This window comes from Callionymus lyra, chromosome 10, assembly GCF_982586985.1.
Source record: "Callionymus lyra chromosome 10, fCalLyr1.hap1.1, whole genome shotgun sequence".
In the NCBI taxonomy this organism is placed as follows: domain Eukaryota; kingdom Metazoa; phylum Chordata; class Actinopteri; order Syngnathiformes; family Callionymidae; genus Callionymus; species Callionymus lyra.
The window spans coordinates 6,285,341-6,297,500 of NC_141827.1; the positions used below are offsets into that span (position 1 = coordinate 6,285,341).

Sequence of the window (12,160 nt, forward strand, 5' to 3'; positions counted from 1 at the left end):
ACATTTTCAAAGACACACACTTTTGCACCTGCTTAACATCTTTGAACGGAGAAAAGGTTTAGATAGTAAATTAAAGGTGAGTTTATCCAATATTTTATGTCCACACAAGCGCAACTTGTTTCCTCTTTTGAAGGTTTTTACTGACTAAAGCACCTGATGCCTGTGGACGGCAATTTATTTTTCCTCACACTGTATATTGTGACTGATAGTTAAGACAAATAAATACAAATAAAAATGAATAAATCAATTTAACTAACCACAAAAATCTGTAATTGTACCATAACATCATATTAAAAATATAGAAAGGGTAAGATAAGTACAATTTACTCAATTTAATATACATTTAGTTTAATTTATATACATTTTTAATGTATGTGATTTCACATATACACTTTTTTTCAAATCATATAAATAAAGGAAAAAATCAGTAAATAAAAAAGGGATATGTTAAAATTATAATGAATAGTACAAAAAATGGTTTAAACATGTTATTTGTTATTATAAGCCTTTCAAATGAGTGGCATTTGACACTTATAAAAGATAAAAGAGACAAACACTTCAGTATGTATGAAAATATTAATGTATTACTTTATTCCTATACATTTTTTTAAATTCTCTGTAGACCTTTAGACCTTTAAATATATTCGGTAGCAACAGTTAGAGTGGCATAGATGTTCAGCTAAACGTCCATATTGTTCAAAAATCTATAATTCGACAGTTAAGTTGCCCAACAGACATTTTTACACCGCAGCTTATCACGTGAATTACGCAGCTCTTGTTCTTCAGAGGAAACTACAGCTGACAGGCTTTCATTGTCTCTTGATCAACTGTAATATTTTGATGACTAATGATTAATTACCGTTTACATGTTAAATCCTAATAAAAGCCTCCCATGGGGGGCGCCAGAGGAGTCCAAGAGAGGCGAGGCGCCAGAAAAAAAAATAGTGTCAACATCTATTTAGATTTAGACACTAACTTGCTTTGAGAAATTTCAGAAATATACCTTTGTATGTATGATTTTATTGAATTATTGTTTTTTAGGGGGGTTTTTGAAACCATGTTTAAACACAATAAGATGTTAAAGATTTTTTCCAAACATAAAAAGATCTGTTTAAAAAAATATGTCTGAGCACATATTGTACATAGATAAGTATGTTTTGAAAAGTTTAATCGTATGTATAAGAAAATAAAATAATTTTAAGAGGTTAAATAAAGTATATTTTTAAAATAATATAATTGTCTAATAAAAGGTTAGTTAGCTAATTTTAAATGGATTATTGGTGGTACTTGTGAACTTAAATATTCTGAATTCATTCTGAAATCATTTCCAGTGCAAAAGAACAATTACTAACAAGTAACAAATTAATCAAATTGTCACTGTCTTTGTCACTTGTTCTTCTTCATAAAAATCCACAAATGATCACGTTTTAATCACACATTAACAGTCGAAGAATGCTTTAATACTCGGTACTACCCAAGGTTTTTGGTCGATGCCACAAAATAACCGAAGTAATTGTACTCGGTTAGTTGAGTGTAAAAATAATAATTAAAATTACAACCTTATTCATTTCAATACACTGAACTAACTTATTACAATTATTTGCAAAAACCTACCTTAATAAATATAATTAAAACAAACCTTTTTCCAACTTTTTAATGGTTCAGTGTATTTAGTTTGATTCGACAAAGTTCGCCCCGAATGTTTCGCACATCGATCAGTCCAGTGAGGTTCAATATCCCGCTGTTCGCGAGTCCAAATGGACCCATTAAAACATCCATATATGACACAAGGGGTGACGTTTAAAGCGCTTAAACAACCTGTTGCTAGCACCAGCGTCGTCCTCATCAAGCCCCGTGACCTCAGACGCTCGCCCCGCCTCACCGAAGCCTAAATTGTTCCACGTCCACCCAGGCGAGGATGCGGGCGCGGCAGCCGGCTTCTGTCAGGAAATATGAAAACAAAACTCGAGACGAATCCCTCGGTGGCTCCCGAGTATTGACAGGTGGATGTTTCTCATGCTCGTCCTGAGCGCGCCGGCCTCAGATAGACGGCGTGAGAGCAGTCAGGATTAATCTTCGACAGCGTTCACTCGCCCGCCTCCTCCGTGACTAACCAAGCCTGTCACTTCTGGTTGAGAGTGAGATTATTGCTGCTTCGCGAGTGTGGCGGAGGCTCATTTGCGGCTTGGGAGATTATCATATGTAAAGATGAGAGATTGTCAGGGGGAACCGCAGGACTCTGACAACAACGTTTCCATCTTGCCGCTCCCTCTAAGCCACCTGGATCCTTCTACCTTTGCATTTCTCCTTGTTTGACATTCCGCCGCTAAACACCGACCTCGGCTTCCTGCTCATGAATATCACTCTTTCTCAGATGTAGCCTCTTTATTCTGTAGCATAACTATAAGGCTTCCTGTACGGGGTTATCATTGTGTCATGAAAGTGGGCGAAAAGGTTTTTGAAATATGTATCAGTACAGTGATCCGAAAGAACTACATTTATAAATGTGTGATTTGAACGAAAATGTGCATTAATCTCAAAATACTGACAAGTCAATCGTCATAAACACAAAATATGGACAAATCTTCTCTCGACTTTTGCGACAGTCATTTGGAGTCGTGTACGTGTAACAGGACTTGTCTGTTATAGTTCACCCAAAATTCGAATTTCACTCATTTTCTACTCAACCTCATGTCGACTGAGAGTTATCTTATTATTATCAGAGTAATCTGTTCTTTTTTAAAGTAATAGACATAAATGTTTGTTCATTTTAATGTAGCGACTGGAGCTCAGATTCATCTTCCTCCAAAAAGACACTTAAAAACATCCAAATACTGCTCGTCTGTAACGTCCCTCTTGTATTGAAGCCTCGACGTGAGAAATTGTTCCGAAAAAAGAAACAAGTCTATATTTAAAGCTTGTTTGTAGCAGAAGCCGAGAGGCCATCAGCATAAATCTTGGCCAGTGAAAGACTTCAGACAGGAGCTGAGAGACTGATAACTTCTGCAAACAAACTTAAAATACAGACTTTGTTAAGTTTTTTCGGAAACAATTCCTCTCATCGAGGCTTCAATACAAGATGGACGTTATAGAAGAGCAGTATTTGGAGGTATTTGGATGTTTTTAAGTGTCTTTTTGGACGAAGACAACTGAGCTCCAGTCACTACATTAAAATAAATTTCACCCCAAATGACTTAATCCATACTTTTGATGTATATTTGTCAAATACTTAACATGACTGTCTTCACTCAGTTTCTACTCACCCTCATGTCGAGTAAGTGTTGGGATTTTTTGTCTCTTTTTGGAGTTAGAATAAAAAAAGTTTTAACAAATGACGGTTGCAACCACTTTTCTTCGTCCAAAAAGACACTTAAAAACATCAAAATACTGCTCGTCTGTAACGTGGATTGAAGCCTCGACATGAGAAATTGTTCTGAAAAAAAAATTAAACCGGTAAGTTTGTTTGTAGCAGATGCTAAAATGCTAACATGCTACACAAACAGGAAACACTCCGGATGAATCTAGCGCTAGCATTTAGCTTCTGCTACCATAAACTTAAAAAATGTCAAACAATTCCTCTTGTCTAGGCTTCAATACAAGATGGACGTTACAGACGAGCAGTATGGAGGTATTTTGATGTTTTTAAGTGTCTTTTTGGACGAAGACGAAGACAACTGAGCCCCAGTCGCGACATTAAAATAAATTTCACCCCAAATGACTTAATCCATACATTTGATGTATATTTGTCAAATATTTAACGTGACTGACTTCACTCAGTTTCTACTCACCCTCATGTCGACCAAGGGTTGGGACTTTTTGTCTCTTTTTGGATTCATAGTCAAAAAAGATTTAACATATGATGGTTGCAACCACTTTTCTTCATCCAAAAAGACACTCAAAAACATCAAAATACTGCTCGGTTGTAACGTCCATCTTGGATTGAAGCCTCGACATGAGAAATTGTTCTGAAAAAAAAATTAAACCGGTAAGTTTGTTTGTAGCAGAAGCTAAAATGCTAACATGCTACACAAACAGGAAACACATCTCAATCTAGCACTAGCCTTTAGCTTCTGCTACCATCAATCTTAAAATATAGACTTTTTTTAAACAATTTCTCTCGTCGAGGCTTCAATACAAGACGGACGTTACAGACGAGCAGAATTTGGATGTTTTTAAGTGTCTTTTTGGACGAAGATGAAGACGAAGAGAACGGAGCTGCAGTCGCTACATTAAAATGAACAAACATTTTTTGTCTATAACTCTAAAAAAAAAGAACAGATTACTCCGAAAATAATCCTAAAACCTTTGGTCGACATGAGGGCGAGTAGAGAACGAGAGAAGTTTGAACGGAGGTCGATCGACCACTTTAGCTATTAATCGATTCAAATCCGGATCAATTCTCTAAAACCTTCCACTGAGACCAGAACCAGAGAGCGCTTCGCTCGGCAGGCGTTCACCTGCTAACCTCCCGGGGCTGCTGTGTATACAAATATGTACGTTACAGACGAGCAGTATGAAGTTATTTGGATGTTTTTAAGTGTCTTTTTGGACGAAGACGAAGACAACTGAGCTCCAGTCACTACATTAAAATAAATTTCACCCCAAATGACAGTTTGAAAAAACAGTAAAAAAAAGTTTTAACAAATGACGGTTGCAACCACTTTTCTTCGTCCAAAAAGACACTCAAAAACATCAAAATACTGCTCACCTGTAACGTCCCTCTTGGATTGAAGCCTCGACATGAGAAATTGTTCTGAAAAACATTGATTAACTTTATGTTTTTAGTCTGTTTAAAGCAGAAGCTAACATGCTAACATGCTACAAAAACAGGAAAAAAATTCCAGGTGAATCTAGCGCTAGCCTTTAGCTTCTGCTACCATCAATCTTAAAATATAGCAACTCCTCTTGTCAAGGTTTCAATCCAGGAGGGACGTTACAGACGAACAGTATTTGGATGTTTTTAAGTGTCTTTTTGGACGAAGACAACTGAGCTCCAGTCACTACATTAAAATAAATTTCACCTCAAATGACTTAATCCATACTTTTGATGTATATTTGTCAAATACTTAACGTGACTGTCTTCACTCAGTTTCTACTCACCCTCATGTCGAGTAAGTGTTGGGATTTTTTGTCTCTTTTTGGAGTTAGAGTAAAAAAAGTTTTAACAAATGACGGTTGCAACCACTTTTCTTCGTCCAAAAAGACACTCAAAAACATCAAAATACTGCTCATCTGTAACGTCCCTCTTGGATTGAAGCCTCGACATGAGAAATTGTTCTGAAAAACATTGATTAACTTTATGTTTTTAGTCTGTTTATAGCAGAAGCTAACATGCTAACATGCTACAAAAACAGGAAAAAAATTCCAGGTGAACCTAGCGCTAGCCTTTAGCTTCTGCTACCATCAATCTTAAAATATAGCAACTCCTCTTGTCGAGGTTTCAATCTTGGAGGGACGTTACAGACGAACAGTATTTGGATGTTTTTAAGTGTCTTTTTGGACGAAGACAACTGAGCTACAGTCGCTACATTAAAATGAACAAACATTTTTGTCTATAACTCTAAAAAAAAAGAACAGATTACTCTGAAAATAATCCGAAACCTTTAGTCGACATGAGGGCGAGTAGAGAACGAGTGAAGTTTGAACGGAGGTCGATCGACCACTTTAGCTATTAATCGATTCAAATCCTGATCAATTCTCTAAAACCTTCCACTGAGACCAGTTTGTCTCTTTTTAGAGTAAAAAAAAGTTTTAACAAATGACGGTTGCAACCACTTTTCTTCGTCCAAAAAGACACTCAAAAACATCAAAATACTGCTCACCTGTAACGTCCCTCTTGGATTGAAGCCTCGACATGAGAAATTGTTCTGAAAAACATTGATTAACTTTATGTTTTTAGTCTGTTTAAAGCAGAAGCTAACATGCTAACATGCTACAAAAACAGGAAAAAAATTCCAGGTGAATCTAGCGCTAGCCTTTAGCTTCTGCTACCATCAATCTTAAAATATAGCAACTCCTCTTGTCGAGGTTTCAATCTAGGATGGACGTTACAGACAAACAGTATTTGGATGTTTTTAAGTGTCTTTTTGGACGAAGACAACTGAGCTACAGTCGCTACATTAAAATGAACAAACATTTTTGTCTATAACTCTAAAAAAAAAAGAACAGATTACTCTGAAAATAATCCGAAACCTTTGGTCGACATGAGGGCGAGTAGAGAACGAGTGAAGTTTGAATGGAGGTCGATCGACCACTTTAGCTATTAATCGATTCAAATCCTGATCAATTCTCTAAAACCTTCCACTGAGACCAGAACCAGAGAGCGCTTCGCTCGGCAGGCGTTCACCTGCTAACCTCCCGGGGCTGCTGTGTATACAAATATGTACGTTACAGACGAGCAGTATGAAGTTATTTGGATGTTTTTAAGTGTCTTTTTGGAAGAAGACGAAGACAACTGAGCTCCAGTCACTACATTAAAATAAATTTCACCTCAAATGACTTAATCCATACTTTTGATGTATATTTGACAAATACTTAACGTGACTGTCTTCACTCAGTTTCTACTCACCCTCATGTCGAGTAAGTGTTGGGATTTTTTGTCTCTTTTTGGAGTTAGAGTAAAAAAAGTTTTAACAAATGACGGTTGCAACCACTTTTCTTCGTCCAAAAAGACACTCAAAAACATCAAAATACTGCTCATCTGTAACGTTCCTCTTGGATTGAAGCCTCGACATGAGAAATTGTTCTGAAAAACATTGATTAACTTTATGTTTTTAGTCTGTTTAAAGCAGAAGCTAACATGCTAACATGCTACAAAAACAGGAAAAAAATTCCAGGTGAATCTAGCGCTAGCCTTTAGCTTCTGCTACCATCAATCTTAAAATATAGCAACTCCTCTTGTCCAGGTTTCAATCCAGGAGGGACGTTACAGACGAACAGTATTTGGATGTTTTTAAGTGTCTTTTTGGACGAAGACAACTGAGCTACAGTCGCTACATTAAAATGAACAAACATTTTTGTCTATAACTCTAAAAAAAAAAGAACTTATTACTCTGAAAATAATCCTAAAACCTTTAGTCGACATGAGGGCGAGTAGAGAACGAGTGAAGTTTGAACGGAGGTCGATCGACCACTTTAGCTATTAATCGATTCAAATCCTGATCAATTCTCTAAAAACCTTCCACTGAGACCAGAACCAGAGAGCGCTTCGCTCGGCAGGCGTTCACCTGCTAACCTCCCGGGGCTGCTGTGTATACAAATCTGAATTGCATGCGCGGATGTTTGTGCGACCAGCCTGACCTGAATACGTCCTCGCCGGCGCACACCTGCTCCCGCAATGCTCGCCGTTGCATTTGCATATTCAGACTCGCATCCTTAAAATACAAATTGAATCGACGACGAGAAAAGAGGAGCGAAATAAAAAGGAACGTGGATAGAGGGGTGGATTAAGAGGTGGAAAAATAGCGCCGCCTGCGTCGTATCAGTGACATTCTCAAAGCGTCGAAGACATCCCTGCTCGCCATCTCGTGTACGGGGGGAAGAATAAGGCCGTCGCACACATGCACGGGGGATTACACACTAGTTCTACCTCTCCGATGGATTTCACCGCCTCATCGCCTCCATCCGCACCCGGTGTTCCTTCGTCGTTTACGTGCCGTGAAGTTTTTGCTGCACTTATTGCTAATGGATTGTGACGAAGAGCAGTAATTATCGCTCTCTCCTGGATGTGTGCGACTGTTGTGCGGATACAATTGACTTGTGCTTTTGAAAAGAGTGGGTCCACGAAATTAAAAAAAAGGCAGACATAACAAAACTATTTTCTCAGTTTTATCAGAAAGAAGATTGAAGCAGAATAAATGTGATTACCTCCCAAATAAGGTTTCATTTATTTAAACTATGGGCTTATTATTGTTTCAAAATGATATGAACTATATGGGCGCTTTGGTTTAAGATCAGCCATTTCGTCCGAACTTAAAGTTCATCTAATGTGTTGATTTAAGTGTGTGTTGTTGTGATGTGTGACTCTATTGTATCATCAGTGTGTGTTTGTACAAAACTCTCTTTTCATTGATACATTGACATTAGAAAATGCTCTTAAGCTCCGCCCACTGAAAACACTTTGTTTTCCTGCAGATTGAATCTTGTTGACCATAACCACACCCACTCTGCTGTGATTGGTCAAACATATAGGTTTGTCACCGTGCGTCATCGATCGCAGAAGTCTCCACCTCCAAGTGACTCATTGTATAAACAAAGCGGGGCGTGATTACAGCTGGCTGGAGGAGTGATTATTACGTCATAATGGACTCTCGTAACCTCTCGTTCGCCCAGATTTCAGAGCAACTTTAAAAAAGTAATAAGTTGAAAACATGGTCATGATGAAGAACTGCATCTTGGAGAAGAAGATTCAACATTTGAAACATGTGAGGCAGGAGAGTTTGAGTTTGACATTAGTGGATCTTTTAGCTGGTTTGTAGCCAAAGCTAATGGCTAACATGCTACACAGAAAGGAAACAAACTAAATAAATCTTGACATTTTTTAAAAGACATGGATTACTCGGAAAATAATCTCAACCCTCAGTCGAATGTGAAAGTGGGTGAAATTAGATTTTCTTTTCACTATATATACAAAGTTGAAAAAGCGTCAACAGAAACCATTCTTTAAATAAAAAAGAAACTACTTTTTATGAAAAAAAAACTGACATTGAAAGAAACTTTATTCGGTGAAGTTTGATCAAATAGAGTTATTGAGATAGATTGCGCCTCAATGAATGAAAAGACAATTTCAAATTCAGACTCTTGCATAACTTGCATAACTTTCTCATGATTATTTTGTTGGTCTTGTGACTTTGACTCTAAACATATTTTGGCCCCTTGTGTCGTTTGACTCTAAGCATGACAGTGCGACTACGATAGTGTTATCTTTCAATAAAAAAGGGACCGTGCTGCCACAGATATCAACCCCAGCAGGAGTCCCAAAAATCAGGTTGGCAGAAAAAGCACTGAGGTCTTCGCCAAAAGCAGACAGATGGCGTAGAAACTTGTATCTCGAACATTCGACACGGAAATGGTAGATTGAGACGATCTAGTGTTGCTTAAAGTCTGTGATCTTCAATGTGTTTGACATTTGTTTTCCTGTAGACGAACATGTTTTCAGACGGTTTCATCAGCTGTTAAGGACTTTAAAAAAAAGGAAGTTTCTTGTTCTACAATTTTGTCCTCTGAGGTTTTGATGATTCAAAGATACTGTCGCTCAAATGTTTACAAGCTTCAACTTCTTCTTCTTCTTCTTTAATTTATGGTTTATTAGCTGATATACTATTCAAATATATTGAAAAATGTAATGGTAGATTAAATAACTATTTGATAAATAATGTTTTTAAAGCTGCCCTGGTTAGATGAAGCTTCATGAAGCAGTATCGCCAGAGTCCTCTAGATGCCGCTCTCTGCTCTACGATCTGTTTCTTTGAACATCTATTCTATTGAAACCGCTTGTCATTTTGAAACTGAGGGCGCCCCCTACTGAGGAATAGGAGATTGTGCTCCATTAAGCTTCGTGAAGCTTCATCAGCGCATCGCTAATGTCTTTATACAAGGGATACAATCGTGGCTGTGATTGAAAATGTTATATATATTTTAATATATAGGTTAAAAAGTTAGTTAGTTAAAATTAGTTTAAATGAACGTAAATAATGGAGACAAAAACGGTTAAAGTTCATGCTTTGTCTCAATATTTGTTAGATTTTTTTTTTCTAGGAGTAAAATGTGAAACATGGAACGACATGTAACTTTCTTTAATCATTTTTATTAGATCCCCTTGTCTTTTAACTAGAGAGTGAAATTGCATTGAAAATACAATAAAGTATGAAAGAAAATTGAATATTTTACCATTTTGTACAAAAATGATGATGAATATTACATTTTTTAAAAAGTTTTTTTCTTAATCTACATCAATTAGAAAACAATGAAATTGTAACTATATGTTAAATATATTTTAATTTCTCTGAAGCTTAATCTTCCTCAGTAAAACCTGTCGAAAAAAACTTTTTTTAGTGATTTTAGTGATTTTTCAACTGCAGAAAAAATTGTGTTTAGTCAAAATTCTAGTCATTTTGAAACGTCTTAATCCTTCAAGTTTAAATGGGTAGAAACATTTAAATATTATTGAGTAAATGAAAAAGTATTGGTCACATTTTAAAGGGGAATCTAATGTGTTGATTATCTATTATACTCATCAGTTTCTTTTTGCAAAAAACTCTCATTTAATAAAGATATTTACATTAGAAAATTCGCTTAAGCCCCGCCCACTTAAAATGATCGTTTCAGCTGAGAATAAATCTCGTCCAAGCAACCACGCCCACTCTGCTCTGATTGGTCACAAAAACACAAGTTGCATTCATGGACTCACGTAAATTTCAACTCAGCCCTGAAACTCCCGTTTTGTACATTAAAAACGAATAATAAAAAATAAGGTTTGCTGCTTAATGTACACGTTACAAAAACACCTAAAGGCACAAGTAACTTCTCACCATGTTTACATAAATATGTTTTTGTTTCACGATTAAAATGTAGGTTCTTAACTGATTTAGATCTTCTAGGGGAGGACACCTGCACCAGAGTGATGTCAGAATGTTTAATTTAAACCGTAATCTCGTTCGGCGATATTTCAGACGAGAACTTTATTAAGTAATAACTTCAAAACAGAGCAACGTCATGATGAATGATCTCCTGCATGTTGAAGACTTCAACATTTACAACATGTGATTAAGTCGGGAGAGTTGGGGTTTTTTCACATTAGGTGACCTTTAAACATGAACATAAAAATACAAGTGATGCATTATATGTTGACGATATCATCATATATTTAACAAACAATATTCTAGGACGGAGAACGATGGTGATGCAGGAGAACTCTTGGAAACATACTCTCATAAATATCAAATGAACGAGCGACAAAGAGTAACGCTGGAAGATTTCGAGGCGTAAAATTTTCCCCTCAACACTCCCCCCCCCCCCATCGTTTGTTGCGACTCCTTCCCATTCTCAGCCCTGCAGTCAGTAAACAACGAGTCCCAGTAGAAGCCGGGCTTCTGTCCACACAGCTTGTCCATGTCTGAAGGCTTTCTTACCTTCTGAGATATGATCTGAAATCACAACAGCAGCCTGTGCTCACCTGTGTGTAACCGCTCCGGCGAGACACGCCGTCCCACCGGGGCTACTCTGGGTACCCGGGCTCAGCAAACATATGTTCTCATGTGTACATTCCGCCAGACAAGAACCCGCTGTATCTTCGTCCCGGACCCGAGGGAGGAGCAGATAAAAAAATGTTTCCGGGAAGAAGCCGATCAGAAAGTATCTGTCGCGGTGATTGATTGATTCAATCGTTTACTCAGTCGGGTGGACACGGACGGCGAGGACGAACCCGACGTGTCTCGTCCACCTCGGTGTGGTTTCACCTCTTGATACTGAACGATGATTATGAATCCGCTTCTTTTTCCGATGAATAAAACATTTATGCATCTCCTCACACATTCCATTCATTATTTATAGACATTAAAATCTGTCGGAAATGAAGTCAATCTGAGGGAATCACAAGTACTTTAACTGAGTTTTTTCCTGTACACAAAACACGGAATAAGTTACGAGCGTCTCCGTTTGACGACCACGGAGTATCTCAGGGTAACATTTCTACTCTTATATAGCTGTGAAACCACCGACTCTAGAGTCACTCGTGAACCAGAATCTTGTTTCTCTCCACTAGATGTCGCTCTCCAGTAATGCCTTCATTGAAAAATAGTACGACCTCTAGTGGTTTCATGAAACACTTTTTCATGAAGCTTCGTAACTAGCTCTGGCCTGATGAAGCTTCATGAAGCAGAGAGCTTTTGCTATTTTTTTAACCTTTGTTTTTTATCTCAGGGTCAAGGTGACCCGAGGGCCTGACCACAAATATGCTTGTGGTATCCCTTGTGTTGTCTCTGGGTCATTCACTTTGACCCAAAGTGACCTTATTGTGAAAGAAACAACATTGCTATTAAATGCTGCAAATTAAAAAAAAAAGTTATTTTTGTTCTTTAAAACCTGTAAAAAAAAAACATTATCATTTGAAATAATTTGGAACAGTGCGTATTGACTTGAATTTCAATGGGTGGATGGATGA

General features: G+C 37.4%; 1 protein-coding gene across 2 annotated transcripts in view; it reads left to right on the forward strand.

Moving 5' to 3' along the window:
* igsf21a (immunoglobin superfamily, member 21a) overlaps positions 1-12,160 on the forward strand; it is a 291,710-nt gene that overhangs the window by 272,007 nt on the left and 7,543 nt on the right. The window lies entirely within an intron of this gene.